General features: G+C 46.5%; 1 protein-coding gene across 2 annotated transcripts in view; it reads left to right on the top strand.

Annotated features, from left to right (window-relative positions):
* The window catches only part of MAJIN (membrane anchored junction protein), a 165,046-nt gene that overhangs the window by 204 nt on the left and 144,965 nt on the right, over positions 1-19,877 (top strand). The gene's annotated exons all lie outside the window — the stretch shown is intronic.

Here is a 19,877-nt window from a genome sequence, read left to right as displayed (position 1 = left end):
GGGTGGCTTCAGTGTGTGTTTCAGATGTGACGGTAGCACAGAGGGAGAATTTAAGTGGGTGGAGGTGGGGTAAGTTAGTGAGGGGACATGTGGGAGGGTTTTTGTTTTTTTTGAATAGGGGAGGTTTGGAGCAGGTGGGAAGATTAGTAGGAGACCCTTGGCAGGGATTGGGGAGGCTTTGAATACGAGTTAGGGTTAATTGTTGGGGAGGCTTTGAATGGGGGCTTATTGTATAAGGGGCTGCTGAGTGGAGAGGTTAGAGGGTGTGCTGCTGGGGTTCCTTGAATGGGATGGTCTTGAGGGAGTGGGTGAGGGAATCTTGCGTGTGGGGGTTAATGATTGTGAAGAGGTGCCTTGCAGCGGGGGACGAGTTTAGTAAGGTAATTTGGAGTGGGTGATGGGTTTAGTACGGGGAATATGTTGGGGGGGAGGATTCCTTGAGTCGGGAGCTTAGTGTGTTGGGGAGGGGCTATTGAGCTTGTTGAAATGTTATCATGTGTAAGGGGTAGGGTTTTGATTGGGCCAGTGAGCCACTTTAACTTTTGTGTGTGTTGGCTGGGGTTATGATGCTGCTGCCTGCGCCATGAAGTTAGGTGCGTTGGTTTTGAGTGTATTAAAGGGGTGGGCCGCAGAGTCCACTTAATTTTTGTCTGCTAAATTGGGGGATATTATATTTAGTCCTGGGTTGAGTGGATCTTGTGGTTGGGCCATCGACCCCATTTAATTTTTATATTGTGTGTATGTCGAGGGGTAGATGTTTCCCGACGATAGCAGGGCTGAATTAGCCATGCTGTCATGGGAACTGCCAATCAGGCCCAGGAGGCGGAGCTTCTAAGTGATGTCAGAGCTTTGCTCTGAGGCTGCGCGTGAGTTCCCCCGCTGGAATCAGTCCGTTTTTCTGCGCATGGGATCGCACGCGGAGCTTCAGACCTCAGCAAAACTTCTTCAAAACGCAAAAACTTAAAAAAAAAAAAAAATCGACTTAGGATGAAAGACTGCGGTAAGAAGGAAGAGGGGCGACCCTCGGGCTTCAAGCCGTGCCCCTGCGGCAAGGTCCTGTCCATCACGGATGGACATGACCACTGCTATCGGTGTCTGGGACCAGACCACTTGATGCAGGCCTGCCAACATTGTGGGAAAATGTCCCCAAGAGCATGCCGGCAAAGGCACGAAAAGATGATGGCGCTCATAGGGCAGAGAAAGGGCTCCTACACCCCACCCTCTGAGGCCCGATTGTCCCCGGGGCTGCCTGCCCAATGCCCCCGCAGATGCATTGAGCGTCGTCGCTAGAGTCAGCACCATCCACACGGAGCGCCGACAGAAGGCTCAAACTTACGCACAACATGCCTCGAAGCAGGGACCTGAAACGCGTCGACCGACAGAGTCGAGATGCTCCCATCGGCGTCGGAAGGCCAAAAACGTCGGAAGTGGGCGCTAGGGACCGAGGCTTCGGTCAAGGCGCACGGCGCAAAGGCGTCGAAGGGCGCAACTTCATCACCATCGCACGGTGCATCGACGGCGCAACCGCATGGCGCATCCTTGACGCGGACGCACGGCGCACCCTCTTCAGCAAAGTCGGTACACGGAGCACCCGCTATGTCGACGCAGGCACATGGCGCGATGCAGACGCAAAAGAGCAGCTCCAAGGCAACGCCTACGAGAGAACCCAAGACCGGTCAAGGCCATCCACCGACGACACACGAGAAGCGATTATAGAACACCCGCGAAGCACATCGCAATCACGGGAGAGGCCACACAGATCATCCCCGGTACGTCTCATTGCGGCGCCGTCGATGCAGCCTTCGACATCAGGACTGAAAATTGCCTATAGGTTGATGGATACGGCAACCAAAGCACACGGGGCGTCCACCAGTGAACAGGGCTTCTCAGGTTCCTCTTCACCATCTGAGGGAGATGGCCCCCCACCGATAACACCCATATCCTCGGGATCCTCTTCACCATCCCTACAGGTATTCTGGACCTTTCCTCGGTGTTACACAGATCCACCAGAGGATCACTGCAAGAACCTCTATCGAAAAAATCCAGATTGCTTACGGAATCTCGGGTACCCCTGTACCACACACCGCCGCCAGACTCAGACATCCTCGCAGCGGCATTACCACCACAGTGGTCCTTGGCCTCACCTCGCCCTCCGATACCTCTTCAAACAAAGGAGGCTTTTATGAGTCTGTCCTTGGCTCTAGCGGGGTTTTATGAGGTGATGCAAGCCTCCTTTAACATGCCAGCTTCTTCCCCAGACAGCGGTGAACGATCTCCACCGCCCTCGACTCACAAGTCTCCTGCACGGTCCAGATTACCTTCTCCAGGGGCCAAATCACCGCCTAGGTTACCACCCTTGCTGGACCAAATCACACGGCCAGTCTCTCCGGGGGATCCAACTACATCGCCCGATTCCTCCACGGGATACCCGTCCGACCCAGGAGAAGGGCCAGTGGAACCCTACTTCCCCCCCCCCCCAACCCCCCGGAGGACTTAACGTATCCCAAGTTCTTGGATACGGTGGGAAAAGCGCTCAACATACAACTCCAGAAGGTGCCAGATCCGCGAGCCGAGACATTAGGCCTCTTAAAAATTTTTGACCTCCCAGCGGAGCCCACTGCCCTTCCAGCACATGACGTCCTAAACAGAGTTCTGGACAAATCTTGGGAGACACCCTTCACGTTACCCGTGGTGTCTAGAAAAACGGATCTAAAATACAAAATGCAACAGTCCCCTTACTATGCTTCACCGCAATTACCCCATGCATCAATTCTGGTGGAATCGGCGATGACTAAAGACAAAAAATCCAAACTTCATTCCACAGCCCCACCCCCCCCCCCCCCCCCCCCCCCCCCACCGGGAAGAGACCTGCACTCCTTGGATGAGTTTGCAAAAAGGGCCTTCCAATCTTCCATGCTGGCGACCAGGATCAACCATCATCAATTCTATATTGTACAATACATCTATGAGTTGATCCAACGGGTGAAGGACACCTCCCAGCCTACAGAACCAGATTCCAATGCCTCGGACCTCATCAGAGACCTAGAGGAAGCCACCCATCATATGTTGAGAACAGTTTATGAAGGATTTGAAGCCTCGTCGCGCACTTCGGCTGCAGCAATTGCAGCACGTCGCCTTGCCTGGCTTCGAGTGAGTTCCATCAGGGAAGATGTCCACGACAAGTTAGCCAACTTACCATGTAAAGGGGACAATTTGTTCGGCACCAGGTTCCAGGAGACCGTAGCCCAACTAAAGGAATTGTCGGTGGCGGTTTGGTCACTTACTGCACCTTCGGCACGCAGATATTACGCCCCTCCCAGGAGACAACCTTTCCAGAGACGCGCCTTTCGCCATATGCCGCACACCGACCAGTTCCATATCAAACTCAACCGAAGCAACAGAATCAATCCTCCCAAAATAGAAGAGGTCGTTCTAGACTGCAACGGACCCAACCCCAACAGCCAGCCACCTCTAACAAGCCGGCGCAGTCTTTTAACAACAACCACGCCACCATCCACACAGGTATTCGCAGGAGGCATCCAGTCGCACATTTAACACTGGCAAGCCATCACCACAAATCAGTGGGTACTGGACATAGTCCACCTCGGCTACCGGATTCCCTTTCCATCCCTACCTCCGCTTCCACACTTAACGTCCAGAGGGACCAAATCCAACCTCTCTCGGTTGGAAAGAGAGATCTCCCTACTGTTACAACAAAAGGCGATTTAATAACTTCCACCTTCCCAACAGCATACGGGGTTCTACTCCCCTTACTTCATCATACCCAAGAAGTCGGTGGATCTACGTCCCATCCTGGACCTCCGAGACCTCAACAAATACATAGTCACGGAAAAGTTCAAGATGATATCACTCAAGGCCATATTACCTCTTATCCAACCCAATGCTTGGATGTGTTCTATAAGAACATAAGAAATTGCCATGCTAGATCAGACCAAGGGTCCATCAAGCCCAGCATCCTGTTTCCAACAGAGGCCAAACCAGGCCACAAGAACCTGGCAATTATCCAAACACTAAGAAGATCCCATGCTACTGATGCAATTAATAGCAGTGGCTATTCCCTAAGTAAACTTAATTAATAGCCGTTAATGGACTTCTCCTCCAAGATCTTATCCAAACCTTTTTTGAACCCAGCTACACTAACTGCACTAACCACATCCTCTGGCAACAAATTCCAGAGCTTTATTGTGCGTTGAATGAAAAAGAATTTTCTCTGCTTAGTCTTAAATGTGCTACTTGCTAACTTCATGGAATGCCCCCTAGTCCTTCTATTATTTGAAAGTGTAAATAACCGAGTCACATCTACTCGTTCAAGACCTCTCATGATCTTAAAGACCTCTATCATATCCCCCCCTCAGTCGTCTCTTCTCCAAGCTGAACAGCCCTAACCTCTTCAGCCTTTCCTCATAGGGGAGCTGTTCCATCCCCTTTATCATTTTGGTTGCCCTTCTCTGTACCTTCTCCATCGCAACTATATCTTTTTTGAGATGCGGCGACCAGAATTGTACACAGTATTCAAGGTGCGGTCTCACCATGGAGCGATATAGAGGCATTATGACATTTTCCGTTTTATTAACCATTCCCTTCCTAATAATTCCTAACATTCTGTTTGCTTTTTTGACCGCTGCAGCACACTGAGCCGACGATTTTAAAGTATTATCCACTATGATGCCTAGACCTTTTCCCTAGGTGGCAGCTCCTAATATGGAACCTAACATCGTGTAACTACAGCAAGGGTAATTTTTCCCTATATGCAACACCTTGCACTTGTCCACATTAAATTTAATCTGCCATTTGGATGCCCAGTCTTCCAAGGTCCTCCTGTAATGTATCAGTCTGCTTGTGATTTAACTACTCTGAACAATTTTGTATCATCCGCAAATTTGATAACCTCCCTCGTCGTATTCCTTTCCAGATCATTATTATATATATATTGAAAAGCACCGGTCCAAGTACAGATCCCAGAGGCACTCCACTGTTTACCCTTTTCCACTGAGAAAATTGACCATTTAATCCTACTCTGTTTATTGTCTTTTAACCAGTTTGTAATCCACGAAAGGACATCGCCTCCTATCCCATGACTTTTTAGTTTTCGTAGAAGCCTCTCATGAGGGACTTTGTCAAATGCCTTCTGAAAATCCAAATACACTACATCTACTGATTCACCTTTATCCACATGTTTATTACCCCTTCAAAAAAATGAAGCAGATTTGTTAGGCAAGACTTCCCTTGGGTAAATCCGTGTTGACTGTGTTCCATTAAATCATATCTTTCTATATGCTCTACGATTTTGATCTTGAGAATAGTTTCCACTATTTTTCCTAGCACTGAAGTTAGGCTCACTGGTCTATAGTTACCTGGATCGCCCCTGGAACCTTTTTTAAATATTGGGGTTACATTGACCACCCTACAGTCTTCAGGTACATTGGATGATTTTAATGATAGGTTACAAATTTTAACTAATAGATCAGAAATTTCATTTTTGAGTTCCTTCAGTACCCTAGGATGCATACCATCTGGTCCAGATGATTTGTACTTTTTAGTTTGTCAATCTGGCCTACCACATCTTCCAGGTTCACAGTGATTTCGTTCAGTTCATCTGACTCATCACCCCTGAAAATCATCTCCGGAACTGGTATCTCCCCAACATCCTCATTAGTAAACAGGGAAGCAAAGATTTCATTTAGTCTTTCTGCAATGGTCTTATCTTCCCTAAGAGCCCCTTTAACCCCTCTGTCATCTAATGGTCCAACCGACTCCCTCACAGGTTTCTTGCTTCAGATATATTTAAAAAAGGTTTTATTATGAGTTTTTGCCTCTCTGGCCAACTTCATTTCAAATTCTCTCTTCGCCTGTCTTATCAATGTTTATACTTAACTTGACAATGCTTAGGTTGTATCCTATTTTCTTCAGATGGATCCTTCTTCCAATTTTTGAAGGATTTTTTTTGGCTAAAATAGCCTCTTTCACCTCACCTTTTAACCATGACTGTAATCATTTTGCCTTCCTTCCACCTTTCTTAATGCGTGGAATACATATGGACTGCGCCTCTAGGATTGTATTTTTAAACAATGTCCAAGCCTGTTGAACACTTTTAACCTTTGCAGCTGCACCTTTCAGCTTTTTTCTAACTATTTTCCTCATTTTATCAAAGTTTTCCTTTTGAAAGTTTAGTGTTAGAGCTGCCGATATACTTATTGTCCCCCTTCCAGTTATTAGTTTAAATTTGATCATGTTATGATCACTGTTGCCAAGTGGCCCCACCACAGTTACCTCTCTCACCAAATCTTGCGTTCCACTAAGAATTAAATCTAAAATAGCTCCCTCTCTTGTTGGTTCCTGAACCAATTGCTCCATGAAGCAATCATTTATTACATCCAGGAACTTACACTCATATTCCAATGCACCCTTCCTCCTGGCAATACCTGTCTTTCCAAGTCAACAGCCAACACTTCCAATACAGGGTACTCCCCTTTGGTCTCTCGACTGCACCTCGGGTGTTTACCAAATACTCTTATATGGTCAATGGACCATATAAGAGCAGTCCTACCAAATCAACTTCCTAGAACTACGGGCAATAAGGTACGTCCTTCGAACCTTTGTTTCTCACCTTCAGGGCCACAGAGTCATGGTATACACAGACAATCAAGTGGCTATGTTCTACATCAACAAGCAAGGAGGGTCGGGCTCCTGGATCCTGTGCAAGGAAGCCCTCACCATCTTCCAGTGGGCCAACAGTCACTCAATTCTGTTACAAGCCACTTATCTTCCCGGCATCACCAACACTCAAGCGGACAGGCTGAGTCAAGTGTTCCACCCCCGCAAATGGTCTCTCCATCACGAAGTGGCCAAAAATCTCTTCCACAGGTGGGGCACACCCTCGATAGACCTCTTCGCCACCGAGGTCAACCGGAAAGCGGATCGCTTTTGCTCAGTGTGGCCTAGCCCATACAGAGACGCTCAAGATGCTTTTCTTCTACCATGGACAGAGCCACTAATGTATGCGTTTCCACTGATTCCACTTATCACTCGTACTCTACAAAACTGCATGCAGGACAAGGCCCAACTAATCTTAGTGGCACCTGCATCAATCATGGTACACACACCTTCTGCAGTTATTAATAGATACACTGCTACGACTACCACAGCGGGAAGACCTACTTTCCTAAGAGCAAGGGACACTTCTTCACCCGTTCCACTTGTCTCTGCATCAAACAGCTTGGAGGTTGAATGGGTCCTGTTATCTGAGCAGGGATTCTCCATCACAGTCCAAGACATAATGTTGGAATCCAGAAAACCTTCTACCAGACGCAGTTATCAATTCAAATGGAAAAGGTATGCAACTTGGTGCGGTTCCAAGGGCATAGACCCCCCCCCCTCACATGTGCACCGGAAAAGCTATTAGATTATCTGCACTCCTTATATGCCGCAGGGTTCGCTACTGCCTCAGTTAGAGTTCACCTTAGTGCCATCGCGACTTTTCACAGACTGTATAAAGGTCAATCCATCTCACACCCTTCAGTGTCTAGATTCATTAGGGGTCTTTGCCATCTCCGACCACCGGTCTCTAAACCGCCAGTACCCTGGAATCTCAGTCTCGTGCTAGAACAACTAATGTTACCACCATTTGAGCCAGTGGACTCTGCGCATATTAAATTCCTTTAACAGCGATCACGTCAGCTCGACAAGTCAGTGAATTACAGGCGTTAGTGCATTATAGCCCATATCTTCAATTTTACCACAATAAGGTACTTTTGCGTACTCATCCTACTTTCTTACTGAAAGTTATTTCCCAATTCCATCTCAATCAATCTATTGAACTTCCAATGTTCTGCAAAAGCCACATCGTAACAAACGCGAGAAACTACTACACACCTTAGACTGTAAAAGAGCATTGGCTTACTATAAGCAACGAAGCAACTCGCAAACCAGATCTCAGCTTTTCGTCTCATTCAACCCCAGTGCTCCAGGTCTTCCAGTAGCAAAACGTACGATTTCTAGCTGGATCATCCAATGTATCCAATTCTGTTATGAAAAACAACAGTGCAAACTATCTTCCCTACCCACGGCTCATCAAACCCGTGCAGTGGCAACTTCATTGGCCCATTTTCGACACGTGGCTCCACTGGACATTTGTAAAGCTGCCACATGGGCCTCTCTTCACACTTTCACTTCCCATTACTGTTTAGACCAACAGACTGCGGAGGATGCCAAACTGGGAAGCATTATTCTACAAACATTGTCCACAGAGTAACAGAGTCGACTGTCACTAATTTCATCACACTGACGGAAGAATGAGACAATATTTAATTAATTCAGTGTGGTGTGGAGCTTAGGACTCCCATGACAGCATGGCTAATTCAGCCCTGCTATCGACGGGAAAAAGCAAGTTTGCTTACCGTAAACGGTGTTTCTGTAGATAGCAGGATGAATCAGCCATGCTGACCCGCCCACCTCCCTGGACAGCAACTTACAACAAAAGACATCAAAGGCATACGGCTACTATATATTACAGACTAAGGAGAATCTGCTTTTCCTGCATGGGAATCCACGCGCAGCCGCACAGAGTTGAACTCTGTGTGATAGCTTTGACAAGCTCCGCCTTTCCGGGCCTGATGGACAGCCCAAGACAGCATGGCTGATTCATCCTGCTACCTACGGAAACACCGTTTACGGTAAGCAAACTTGCTTTTCTCCTCAGTCTCTTTTCTTCTGCCCTGCTAGCTGCACACAGAGTTCTTCTCTCGTCTCCTCGGAAAGATTTTTCATCTGATTGAATCACCCAACTAGCCCTTTTAAGTGCTACCATGGCACCCAAGTCACCGGGATTCAAATATTGCCAATGTGGCAAAGTTATGTCCATCACAGATGAGCATTTCTCAGTGGGAGCCTCTGCCTCATCCCAGAGAGTCTATTTGGATGTCTTCTGTATCAAAGAAGAAAAGGCACTTGCCTCAATTACAGGAGCCCCTGCAAAGAGGGACAGACTGAACAGGGATGAGAATCCAACTGTACTTAATAAGGACCTATTCTGCTATCCTCTTAGATACAGTGCCTCCTCCAACCAGAAGGGCTAAGTCCACCCTGGACAAAGGGCAGGAAGGAATCTCACCCACTGCCCAGAAGCCACAGAGGAGGCAGCAGATCCCTAGAGAGGGAGAACTAGCTTCCCAAACAATGTCTCAAATTTCTCAATTCTGAGCACTTTTTTCACATCTCTAGAGAATGGCAAGCAAGGGCGTCAAACATCCAGCCCCTCGATGGAAGAATTCTCTCTTGCAAGGGATATTCTCTCCCCCCCCCCCCCACGGGATTATAGCCCACGGGATGAGACAGTGGACCCCCATCCACAGTTCTTACCACGACCAGACTCTGAGCCTAGAGACTCCCCTCCAACTTCACCGGGGTCTCCACAGGAATCTCGTTGGATCCACTGGAGGAGCCACTGGAACAGTCTTCGCTCCCAGAAGACCTGGCCTACTCTGTTTGAGAAGGTAGGGACACTTTTGAAGATCAAAACCAAAAAGGTGCCAGACCCAAGATCGGAAATTCCAGCTGAGCCTACAGCCTTGCCCTCCCATGCAGTTCTGGATGCAGTAATGGACAAGACCAGCAACGTCTAGGAAAACTGACCTTAAGTTCTGGATGAGGAAGTGTTGCATCCGTCGCTGCTCGACGCTCTCACTCCGCCCTCTTTACCTCCGGGTCTGATGGACGGCTGGCTGCCATGGTGTCTCCATGCCGTCTCCCTCTGGCGTTCCCGGACTGGCTCGACGCTGCAACTCCACCATCTTGTCCTGATGCCTAGGGCGCGCGCGTGCGTCCTGACTCTTGTACCAGCAAGGGCGCGAACCTCGGGTGTACCCCTGAGATGACGTCATCTGCTTCCAATATTTAAAGGTCTTTGAAAACGCTAACAAATCGAGTTAGCAAGGGTAAGGGGATTGCTTCGGCTACACCTCCCAAGCTACTCTGCCTCCTCGGACTTATCAGAAGTACCTGCTCCTCGGGGGCCTCGCTCTTTTCTTTATTTTCAGATTACAGATAGGAACCGGTACTCGCTCCTCGAGGGCCCATGCTCCTGAACACTCTGAAGATTCTCTACTGCCTGGAAGCTATTACTGCTACATACAAATGTGAGTTACCATCGTTCTCTCAGAGCTTTCCCTGGAACCAGGTACTCGCTCCTCGAAGGCCTAATCCTTTCCAGCTCCTGAGCTTACTTGAGACCTTACATGAGTTTTATCATCTAGTTCTATTCATGAACTCTGCCTACTCTGCCTACTCACTTTCTACAGTTTTTCAACAGCTCAGCCATCCTGGGATCGTTGTTCTAGTACCTGAGGGACTACAGCCCTGCCGGGCATATCAGCTCACTACTGCCACCTCTGGTGGTTTCTAAATACCTGTCTAATAAAAGTACTAATGTGTCTGTCTCCATACTCCAGCCTAGCCGGTGGTCCTTCTTTGGGTATCCTCCCGAGAGCGTGGTCATCTGCCATCGGCCCAGGGATCCACCACTACTATATCAGATTCATTACAGATTGCTACTCCTTAGCAAGATGATATCTGAGACACTACAAGATTGCTGACTCCTCCCTCTTCAGGAGCCTGCCACACAGAGCCTTCTCTATAGATTGCTCCTCCTAACTGACTGCTCCTCCCACCAAGCATCTTCTCCATACAGATTGCTACTCGAGCAGTCAGTCACTAGCAGGTTGCTAACTCCTCCATTCAGTTCTCTAACAGGAAGTCCCCATACTATGAAACCATGCAACTGCCACATGCTTCTTTAGTTATAGAATCAGCCATGAAGAAGTCTTAAAAAATCTAGGCTATACTCGTACACTCCACCAGGCACGGATAACCACTACTTGGATAAGTTCAGATGGAAAACCTTCCAAGTGGCAATGTTGAATGCCAAGATTCAACATCAATTCTATATCACTCAATACTTGTACGAGTGTCTACGGTCCCTCAAACAGCATTTCACGTCTGACACGGACTATGTGTTGCCTCATCCCTTTGGAACTGGAGGAGGGATTGTGCCACCTCCTTTGCATGGTGTATGAGGCATTTGAAACATCAGCCTGTACAATGGTGGTGTCCATTGCACCCCAAAGAATAGCCTGGCTTGAGGGCCAGTGCCATACGTGAGGATAGCCATGAGAAGTTGGCAGATCTTCCATGTAAGGGAGACTACCTGTTTGGGGACAAGCTGTAGGTGACAGTATCCCAGTTTAAGAAGCAGAAACGTGGCAGTCTTGTCCCTAGCTTCCCCGATAGAACAACTCTCTGCCAGGAAATATTACTCAACCTACAAAAAGTGATATTACCAAAGGTGCCCTTTCAGGATGTACACACCCTACCTTCCACTGGCATGCCAGCAGCCCAGGCAGCAGTCGCAGCAGTCACAGCCCATGAATAGATCAACGGGACATCAACAGAGGCACCAACTTGAAGCCGCAACAAGGTTTTTGAGGATGGCCCGGCTATGGCTACTGCTATTGGTGGGAGGCAGAATATCCAAGTGTTACGACTCTTGGAAAGCAATCGCATCAGATCATTGAGTATTGAGCATTGTCTGCAAGGGGTACAGATTGAACTTCAAAAAGAATCAGTCTTTCTCGCACCTGGTTCCTTCAACGCGGGACTGCATGCAAGCGCAATTATTGTAAACGGAAATGGACTCGCTACTACAACAGGCAATCCAAGCAGTGCCTTCACACCGCACAGCAAGTTTTCTATTTCCAATACTTGCTCATTCCTAAAAAATCGGGAGGTCTCTGCTCAATTTTGGATTTATTTATTTATTTAAATTTTTTTTATTTAAGTTTTTTTTATATACCAACATTCAAGACAGTAGTCCCATCATGCTGGTTCACAAGAAACAGGGGTGCAATAAACTTTACAATTTGAACAATGGTGCAGAAAAGCAGTTACATGTAACAGGGAATCAATAACTAGGAGTAAGAAGGAAAATGAAGATCAGATAATTATATATATATATATATATATATATATATATTTATGAGCCCTCAACAAATTAATTCAAAGAGAGAAGTTCAAGATAACATCCTTCAAATCCATTCTCCCTTTTCTGCAACCCAACGATTGGATGTGCTCACTGGATCTCAAAGATGCTTACTCCCACATATCAATACACCATTTTTCATGGCACCGGCTGTTTCCAGGTCAGTGCATGGCATTACTATTACAAAGTTCTTCCTTTTGGACTCTTATCCACCCCAAGAATTTACAAAATGTTTAGCAGTTGTGGTGGCCTACCTGAGAAGGAAGGGGATTCAACTGTTTCCCGTCGATAGCAGGGCTGAATTAGCCATGCTGTCTGGGAGCATAGACGCAACCGGGAGTAGGCGGAGTTTCTCTCAGGTAGTGTCAAGTTTTTAACTCTGTGCTTCTGCGTGGTCATCTTCCCGCCCGAATCCGTTTCTCTCCTCAGTCTCTTTTTTCCTCGAGCCGATAGCATGTGGGGTTTCTCTCTCTCCTTGTCAGAAATTTTTTGCGATTTTTCTTTTCATTTTTTGATCTCTAATTTTTTGAGCAGTATGGCGCCTAAACCATCAGGTTTAAGTACTGCCAATATTGGCAAAATTATGTTGTTACATTTGCCTGGGCCCAGAGCGCAACCAGGCCTCCTGCAGGGACTTTGGTTGATGTCTCCCCAGGCCCGGAGGCAACATGCAGACAGAATAGCACGTTTGAGAGCGCCCTCAACTCAATCTTCTCTGGGACCGGAGAAGACACAGAAGAGGCCCGAAAAAAGAACTGCGTCATTGGAGCATGGGGGATAAAGCGTCGACGAGGTCAGGAAAGTGTCCAGTGCCGTTAAAAGGGGTCGAGGTTTTTCCTCCTAAATCCCCTCATGAGGCTGCCGGGATTCAGGGCTCTGTTCCCGCCACCCCCCTTGTGTTGACAAAAAGCTTGGCGCAACCCGGCTCGAAGCACTGGAGGCACGGCGCAGTGGATCCTACCTCCACAAAGCACCGTAAGCGGTTGGCGCATGGCACAACAAGGCATGATGCGCCGAAACATCATGGCGCACCATGGCGCATCGGCGTGCCGTGGAACACCTCCAAGTGGGGTTCAACCTTGGAAGACTGCACAAAAAACTAAGCACATGCTTCAAACACTGTTCCTCTCCATTGCACCATGACCAGATTTGGATGTAGAAGTTGAACTCTCCTTTGAATGTGCTTCATCTATAGCTCCTTCCCTTAGCGGTGTATCGCTGTCGAGTGGGGAATCACCATCTCATAGTGGAATACAGTCACCTCCATCACAACCATCTCCGCAGACAATCAAGAAACCCTCGGTACCAATTACTGAACCTCTTCTATCAATTTTTCCACAAACACCACTTCCATTACAGCCGCAGACCCATCTCGCCTCTAAAGCAATGCTTCAGATCTCTCAAGCATTAAATACATTTTTTCAAGATTTATAATCTACTCATCCATGGCCGGTGACTCCTTCACCGCCTGCTTCTCCTGGTCCTTCACAACCAATTCCACTGATGTTGTCTCCAACCCCAGCACGTCCAGATAACCCGCTTTCTGATAGGTCAACATCTTTGCCCAATTCATCTACGGGCATGCTTCTAAGCCACCTGAGGGCCTCCCAGAGCCCTATTCCCCACCTGAAGACCTGACCTATTCAAAGTTTATAGAAAAGGTGGGGAATATCTTAAATATTGAAACAGCAACAATTCCAGACCCCAGGTCGGAGGTTCTCGGCATTTAAAAAATTTCCAATACGCCACAGGAACCCACAGCTTTGCCCCCACATGAAGTTTTAAACTCTGTTTTACACAAGATATAGGAAAAACCATTCTCTACGGGACCTGCATCCAGGAAGATTGACTTGAAATATAGGATACGAAGTTCCACCATTTATGACTCTGTGCAATTGCCTCATAATTCTATTGTGTGGAGTCCGCTCTATCTTAAGTCGAAGCGGTCTAAACTACATGCTAACTTTCCACCAGGAAAGGAACATAAATCCATGGATGATTTCCGACGCAAAGTTTATCATTCCTCTATGCTCTCCACAAGGATTCAGCACCATCAATTTTATATGATCCAGTATTTGTTTGAAACTCTGCAAAAGTTGCATCCTCTCTGCATAGCCCCTGACGACTCTTTGCCACAACCATTCACTGACATGGAGGAGGGGCTACGACATTTACTAAGATCAGTATACGAGTCTTTCGAATGTTCCTCATGCTCGTCTGCAATAGTCATAGCAGCACACAGAATGTCTTGGTTGAGAGCTAGTTCCATAAGAGAAGACGTGCACGATACGTTGGCTGATATTCCCTGCATGGGAGACAACTTATTTGGTGATAAGTTTGCAGAAACCATTGCACATCTCAAAGAGCAAAAGACTATGGTGCTAGCGCTCACAACACCCACAGATTCTCATTCATCATATAAGAAATTTTTTCCTACCTTTCGAAGGAGGTCGTACCCGAGGTCTACTTTCAGGCCCTACCAGCCTTATCGCCCACAAAATTATCCTCAGCAGCGATATCAATCCCCATCTCAGCAGTCATGTGGACATTCTCGCCAACAGCGTCCACAAAAACAAGGAACTCCTGCACCTCAAAAGCAAACACCGGCTTTTTGAGCCGCCCCGAGCCATCCCCACCACTATTCATCGATGGTCGCCTACTACACTTTTTTTTTTTTTTTTTATTTATATTTTATTGAGTTATAACATTTAGTTACAAATACAATAAACCAAGAACTATCAGAAATTTTTTTTAACAATTCAAACATAAGTACATAACATGTTTTATTTCCTAGCCCACATCTAGGGGTACAGGAGGAGTATTCTGACTGATGCAAGTCTAACATTTAATACAACCCTACTCCTATTAACTTAATTTTCTTACTGTTTAGGAGTCTTGTCTTTCAAGAATCGCTCCAAGTGAGAGGGGTCAGTAAAAATAAACTTATTATTCCGAAAGGTTACTTGACATTTGCAGGGAAACTAAGAAATAACTGGCTCCCAGCTCGAGAACCTGTTTTTTCAAATTTAAAAATAGTTTCCTACGCGCTTGTGTAGCGTGTGAAACATCCGGGAATATTTGAATTTTCTGCCCGCAAAAAATAAAGTCCTTAGTTTGGAAGTACTTTGAAAAAAAATACATCCTTATCTTTCTTTAAAGAAAAAGATACCAACAATGTGGCTCTCATATGAACATTTTCCATGGAGTCCTCCAAAAACGTGGAGACTCCAGGACTATTCAATATGTCTGTAACCCCTTCTTGATCTTGGAGCAATCTTTTAGTAGGAAGGTAATACAATCTTGATAACACTGGGATTTTATCTATCAAAAGACAATATCTCAACTACATATTTATTGAATAATTCAGTAGCTGACATTAATCTAGTTTTAGGAAAATTCAATAATCTTAAATTGAACGATCTTAACTCGTTCTCCAATAATTCAACTTGATTATGTAGCATTAAATTATCCTTAATAAAAGAGGTATTGGTGGCATGCAAAACATTTACTTGCGGGGTTAATACTGCAGCTGCTTGTTCTAATTTTACAGTCCTATTTTCTAAATCTTCAAATTTAGATCTCACTTGGAGAGAAAAATCATGCACTTGAGACACAGATTTAGTCAATTTTTTGTCAATTTTTGCAGATAGCCTCCAAACATCTAACAAGGTTACATTCTCTGGTTCAACATTGTTTTCTTCACTCTCATTAATTATATCAGGTATTACCATTGGATATGGCACAAAACTATCACTAACAGTTGTTCTCTCATTTTCTATTTCATTAGGCAATTGCCTATTCCCTTGCGCAATGATCCCAGTTCCTACTTGGTCTTGGGTCATTGACTGAAGGTTTTCAGCTATAATAACTTCACCAATACCCTCACTCAAAGGTTGTAAGGGGGGTTGTGGGGACCTGGGACTTAAGGAGACCCCCAACTGGGAAATCCCTTCTACACCGTCCCTTACCAGACTCACCCATATGTATAATATGGTTATCCATGGGTCCTACTATTCTAGACGCTGGTGTTGTTGGCGAGGAAGTCCAAGTCTTGGATTTACATTGCCTTCCCATAATCTCTAAAGGGAAGGAAAACTAACCAAGAAAATATTTGGGATTAACCAAAGAAGAAAAAAAAATTTACCAGGGGCGCGCCCCTTTGGCGCGCGGCTTCGGCTGCGCACCGGCGGCTGCACGCCGCAGGGCCCAACTTTTATGCTGGTCCGGGGGCCCTTGTAGATGACGTCACAAACGGGGTGGACTCTCGAGCTGCGCCTCCCTCCTCCCTCGGCGAGGAGTAAAAGTTTTTGTATCTCTCACCACAATTAGCGACTCGTCTCGGGGACCAGGCAGCAGTCAGCTCTCCTCCTTTCCCCAATCTGCGCGCTGCAGGGCCCAACTTTTATGCTGGTCCGGGGGCCCTTATAGATGACGTCACAAACGGGGCGGTCTCTCGAGCCGCGCCTCCCTCTTCCCTCGGCGAGGAGTAAAAGTTTTTATATTTCTCACCGCAATTAGCGACTCGTCTCGGGGACCAGGCAGCAGTCAGCTCTCCTCCTTTCCCCGCCTACTACACTTCTATGCCAATTGGACAGCAATCACGACAGATCGTTGAGTGTTGGAGATCATCAAGGAAGGTTATCTTCTAAATTTCATTATCCCTCCAAGAGTTCCTTACGTTCCTCGTCTCCGAGAAACATCATCCCACTCTACTTATCTTCAAAGAGAAATAAGCAATCTCTGCATCCAAAAATCCATTCACAAACTTCTTCCATCACAGAAGAACCAAAGGTTCTATTCCCATTATTTTCTCATTCAAAAAAAATCCGGAGGCCTTCGTCCAATCCTGGATTTACGAAATCTCAACAAATACGTTCAAAAGGAAAAATTCGAGATGACCTCCCTAAAGAACATTTCTACCTCTCCTGCAACCCAAAGACTGGCTGTGTTCCGTAGATCTGAAAGATGCTTACTCCCATATACCCATGCACCCTTTGTCATGGCGATACCTTTGCTTCAAAGCTCTGAGGGAGCACTACCAATACAGAGTCCTACCCTTTGGCCTCCATTCAGCCCCGAGGGTTTTCATGAAATGTTTAGCAGTGGTGGTGGCTCACCTCAGAAAATTATCAATCCAAATCTTTCCCTACCTAGATGATTGGCTATTGGTAACTTTGGATCCTGCTACCCTTCGAGCTCACACGACCCAGACTATAAATTGTCTTCAGTCATTGGGGTTCCTCATAAATTACGAGAAATCGAATCTACAGCCGACCTAAACACTACAATTTATTGGAGCATTCCTCAACCCATTGGAGGTGAGAGCCTACCTTCCACAAGAGAGGATTCACACTCTCACTTTCTTGGCTCAGAAGTTGCACAAGCAAGCGCAAACCTCCACATGTCGTGTCCTTCAGCTCCTAGGCAACATGGCAGCAGCTATCCATGTCATTCCTTACACGAGGCTACACATGAGACGTCTTCAATGGGGCCTAAAGAATCAATGGTCACAGTTTCTGCAACCTCTCTCCTCCAACTTACAGATCACCAAACAAATGAGAACGGACATTCAATGGATGTCTCCCATCAACTTATCCTCGGGAGCACCGTTTCGGCTACCTCCACATCAACTAACCCTCACAACGGATGCGTCCCGAAAGGGTTGGGAAGCCCATTTTCTAGACTTAAAAACCCAAGATCACTGGGCTACCCGGGAAACTACGCTCCAAACCAATCTCCTAGAACTTCGTGCAATCTGGAGAGCTTTACAGATCTTCTCTCCACAAATAAAGGGAAAAAGCCTCATGGTATACACAGACAACCAGGTTTCAATGTTCTACATAAATAAGGAAGGGAGGACCAGGTTCATGGACACTTTGTTGGGAAGCACTTCGAATACTACAGTAGGCGAACTCAAAGGGAATTACGCTTCAAGCTACTTACCTGCCGGGCCTGGACAATGTCACGGCGGATCGCTCAAGGAGAATATTCCATTCACACGAATGGACCCAAAATTGGGAAGTGGCTCTGATTTTTCAACGCTGGGGTTTCCCGACAATCGACCTCTTTGCCCCGCAAACCAATCGACAAACGGAGATATTTTGCTCAATCTACCCAAGCAACCTTCGTTACACTCCACATGCCTTCCTCATTCCGTGGACAACGGGCCTTCTGTACGCCTATTCCCCCCCATTCCGCTAATCTCCAGAACAATCCAGAAATGCATCCAAGACGTAGCAGACTTGATCCTCATAGCTTCGGCATGACCAAGATAACCTTGGTATGCGTATCTCATGCGTCTCTCCATATGCCCACCAATTCCACTGGGAGATCACCCAAGCCTTTTGACTCAGGAAGGGGGCACCCTCCTCCACCCGATGCACCAATCCCTCCATCTGATAACATGGAGATTGAAAGGACTATATTAACTCACTTAGGCCTCCCATGGTATCTAGAGGACCTACTGATCGCCTCAAGGAAATCCTCTACTAGACGTAGCTATGCAGGAAAATGGTGCTTCTTTGCAGACTGGTGTGCACCTCGACAATTAGATCCTTTCTCATCCACAGCAGCCCAACTGCTTGAATACCTCCATACGCTCTACCTTTCCGGTTTAGCATATGCTTCAATTCGGGTACACATCAGCACCATAGCAGCATTTCATCACTGTCATGAAGGTCTCCCCATTTCTAATCATCCTCTCATCTCCAGAGTCATGCGAGGCATGCTACATTTAAAACCACCAATGACGAAACCACCTGTACCATGGAATCTGAATGTTGTGCTAGAACAACTCATGGCTCCTCCCTTTGAGTCTTTAGATTCCTGCCACATTAAATACTTCACTTGGAAAGCAGTTTTTCTTGTTGCAATTACATCTGCACGAAGAGTTCGTGAACTGCATGCCTTGGTTCACTGTTCTTCTTATTTGGAATTTTACCATGACAAAGTCACTATGCGGCCCCACCCATCATATTTCTCCCAAAGGTGGTTACGCCGTTTCATCTCAATCAAACGATTGCGTTGCCTATCTTCAAACCAAAGCCTCATCTTAATGACCGGGACAAACTCCTACACTCATTGGACTGCAAAAGGGCTTTGGCTTATTACAAACGGAGAACACATTCTCCATCCAGACTATCTCAGTTGTTCCTTTCCTTCAATCCAAACAACCCAGGTCAACCTGTTTCTAAAAGAATCATAGTGAACTGGTTGTGCTATTGTATAGAATTCTGTTACAACAAAACGTTCTGCCAAGCTTAACAGAAAACCAAAAATGCATCAAATACGTGCGAAAGCAACCTCAATTGCTCACCTTCGAAAGGTACCCCTGATGGATATTTGCAAAGCAGCAACTTGGTCTTCTTTTCATACCTTCACATCACACTAATGTATTGACAAGCAAGCTGCTACGGATGCTTCATTGGGTACAGCAGTCTTGTCAACTATTACCATTACTTAGGGCTGTCTACTATACCAAGGGTTGTCATCCAGAACTTCACGTACATCCTATACGGACACAACTGGGAGCTTGTGACTCCCAGACAGAATGGCTAATTCAGCCCTGCTATCGACGGGAAAAAGCAAGTTTGCTTACCGTAAACGGTGTTTCCATAGATAGGATGAATTAGCCATGACAGTCCACTATTACTCTACACTTTTCTTGCCATACACCTCGCTTGGTTACAAAGAGAATGAGGAGAGAAACGGATTCGCAAGGGAAGATGACCAGTAGTGTCACTACCTGAGAGAAACTCTGCCTACTCCCGGTCGCGTCGACGCTCCCAGACAGCATGGCGAATTCATCCTGCTATCTACGGAAACA

This window comes from Rhinatrema bivittatum, chromosome 8 (assembly GCF_901001135.1).
Source record: "Rhinatrema bivittatum chromosome 8, aRhiBiv1.1, whole genome shotgun sequence".
In the NCBI taxonomy this organism is placed as follows: Eukaryota; Metazoa; Chordata; class Amphibia; order Gymnophiona; family Rhinatrematidae; genus Rhinatrema; species Rhinatrema bivittatum.
The sequence above is the reverse complement of the archived record's forward strand: the minus strand, read 5'-3'. Positions and strand labels throughout refer to the sequence as shown.